This window comes from Suncus etruscus, chromosome 1 (genome assembly GCF_024139225.1).
Source record: "Suncus etruscus isolate mSunEtr1 chromosome 1, mSunEtr1.pri.cur, whole genome shotgun sequence".
In the NCBI taxonomy this organism is placed as follows: domain Eukaryota; kingdom Metazoa; phylum Chordata; class Mammalia; order Eulipotyphla; family Soricidae; genus Suncus; species Suncus etruscus.
In genome coordinates this window covers 20,377,937-20,381,301 of record NC_064848.1, presented here as the reverse complement: position 1 = coordinate 20,381,301, position 3,365 = coordinate 20,377,937, and positions in this window count along the sequence as shown.

Sequence of the window (3,365 nt, the reverse complement as noted above, 5' to 3'; positions counted from 1 at the left end):
TATTTTTCTCATACTTAATAACAAACATTAATTTCACCTAAATATGAACCACTCTAATCTCATCAGTTGGCCCACTGAGAAGTCTTCCCTCAGCTTGGATGACTAACCAAGATTTCAAAATATGAAGGTGAAAGAATCTCATCAGAAGGCCCACTGAGAAATTTTTCCTCAGTGTAGATAGATGGCTGATCAAGATTTCTGTTAGTGAAGTTGACATTCTGCATGCTTAGTAACAAACATTTAATTGGCCTAAATATGAATCTCCTTTCTGCTATATTAAGTGTGTATATAGTTGAACCTTTTACTTCCTACCATAAGGATTTTTACAGATGAATATAGCCTTGATTAAATTTCTCTTTACCTGGAAAACTCAGCACCAAAAAGACACCTTTTTAAAATAATATCTTTATTTAAGCACCATGATTACAAACATGATTGTAGTTTGGTTTCAGTTATAGTTTACCAGTTATAGTTCAGTTTACCAGAGCAACATTCTCACCACCAATGCCCCCATCTCCATCCTCGCCCGCCCCCATCTCCATCCTCGCCCACCCCTGTCTGTATTTGAGACAGGCATTCTACTTCTGGTGAGTACAGTTAGAGAAATAACTACACTGACAAATATGATGACCAAAAAGACACTTAAAACAAATTCTTTCTTCTTTGTCTTTAAAATTCCCTTACAGTTCTGCATTTAGGACATCCCTAAAGGACCTTGAGTACTTAACTAATTTTTGCCTCAGAATTTATATCAAAAAGGTTAGGCTTAGATGCAGCATTGGACTGTTGAACTATTGCCAGGTATTAAATCTGTATCCCTTTTAGATATAGCTTGTTTCCTTCATTTTCCCCTTATACAAAAAAAAAAAATACTCTCCCTTTAGAAATAGGAAGCCTGATGGGGAAACTCAGCTTCTAACTAAATCCCCTAATTTACATCAGAGACTAGTCAGACCAGAACTGCTTTGAAATGTTAAAATTACCCTTCTCTTTTTTAACTCTGGACTTTTATTTGAAATATATCTATTTATCCTCTGTGCACCATCCTAAGCCAGGTGAATTGTTTTGTAAATCAAACAATGTATACTGATAATGCTTCTGTTAATTAGAAAGATATTTGTGCTTTGCAAATGTGAGCATTTTTTTCATACCACAGGAAAAAAAACTGACTGGAAAAAAATGCCCCATTTATGCCCCTGATTCTTCATTAAAGACCAGAACGCTATTTTCCCACAAAGCCTTGTGTGGTCCCCTCATTTCTTCATATTTCGCTATCCATGCATCCTCTCTCCTCAAGGGAACTCAAAGAGGTTCTCTAACACAACTGGACCAAAACTAGCTGCAGCACTCTACCCTCCCCCCATTTTTTTTCTGGTACTTCTCCTTTACTATTGGGTAACCAGGTTATCTGTCATGCTTGCTTTGCACCAACAACAGAATGAAAGCTCCAGGAAGGTAGAGATCTTGCTTGTGTTTCTACTTTCTTGACTGATGTATCCCAAGTTTCTAAAAGTTTAGTCTGACATATATCTTATACCCTTAATTAATAAAGGACTAATAGGAATGATTTTTAGAAATAAATGACTTGAGGCCAATTTTCCCCCTCATCTATGTTTAGATAGACAGCAAAATAGCAAAGGTTTCTAACTCATATGCATGAAGCCATGTTTCAAAACCAAGGGACACAAGAAGCCAATGAATATATCTCTAGAGAGCCTTAGCAACAGTTTACAGAACAAGCCTTAGAAAGGTAACACCAGGTACAGGATTCCAGCTGCAGATTTTAGACCAAAAAATGCATATACTTTACAGAGAACAGCATAAGAATAGGAGCAGACCATAATATAATTGAGGTACAGACTTCACAGGGACAGAATCAGGACATCATAACTTGGACCAGGTATTGAGATACAGAACATGAAATTTCACAGTGACAAAGAAGAGGCCTGGATACTGGGGATAGACCCAGACTTATTTATTTTAAATGGTACAGTGTACTTAAATGATACTGTATTTATTTAAACGGTACTTAAGCATCTGAATTCTGAGCCAAACATTTATACAATATTCTAAAACCCATTTGCTCATGAATAAATCTATTTTTGGTAACAATAGAAGAGGGGTATTGTTCTTGGCCTTGCACATGGCCAATCCAAATACAATCCTCATTACCAGAATCTCCAGAGCACTACCATAGGACATTTCAGAGCATTGAGCTGTCAGGTGTGGGCCATAAACTCAAAAAGGAAATAGACAATCACTGAATATATAATATGTTTACTCATATCACGTTTGACTAATGTAATTCTGATATAAAATCAAAAGCATAAATATCAAAAGGAATCTGCAGAAAGAAAGATATCCGAAAGGACTATTGCATATGCTTGGACTATGGAAGGCCTAGGCTCTAACCCTGGCATTTCTTGTCCCTTGAATATCACTTTAAACTAGGAGTAATGCCTGAGCACTTCCAGGTCTGGCCTAAAAGCAAAGAAACAAATAATATAAGAATTATGCAATCCTAAAAGAAAATAATTTTTAAAAGCCATTAAGCAAGCTATAGGTATAACATCTTAATTCAAAATAAATCTTGTAAAGCATCAGTCCTGCAATTAGAAAAGAAAGTTATAAAAAGCCTTTTAAGAAAGTTATAAACAGCCTTTTTTGTGGGGGTACACCCAGTGATGCTCAGAGGTTACTCCTGGCTATGCGCTCAGAAATCGCTCCTGGCTTGGGGACCATATGGGATGCTTGGGATTGAACCAAAGTCTGTCCTGGATCAGCCATGTGCAAGGCAAATGCCCTACTGCTATGCTATTATTTCGGCCCTAAAGAATCAACTTTTTAAAAATACTTCTGAGTAAGATATCATGAGAAAACACCAATATTAATAAAATATATAGAGAGAAAATAAAACTTAGACATCATTTTTTGAATAATTTTATTCAGAATTACTTTCTGAATAAATCTGAAGTTTTAAAATGCTTTTGTACAAGACACTGACACACTTCCTTACACTAACTGAAAACATTAGCAGAAACTCATTCACAATTCAAATATCAACAAAATTCTTTTAGAAATTTCATATGAACTAATTTTGGCAGAGTGGGGGGAATGGATAAGAGGGTGAACCATAATTATCAGTGCTCAAGACTTATTCATGCATGGCTCTGCCTCGGGAGCTCAGTGGACTATATATGGTGAAGGGATCAAATCCAGCTTATTGCATACAAAACAAGCAATCTTTTCTGCTGTACTATCTCTCTAACCCATAAATTTCATCATATATATATTTAAAACATTGCAGATTCCATATGAGGTTCACACAGATTTGTCTTGAAAGTCTGACATTGTTTGAATATAAA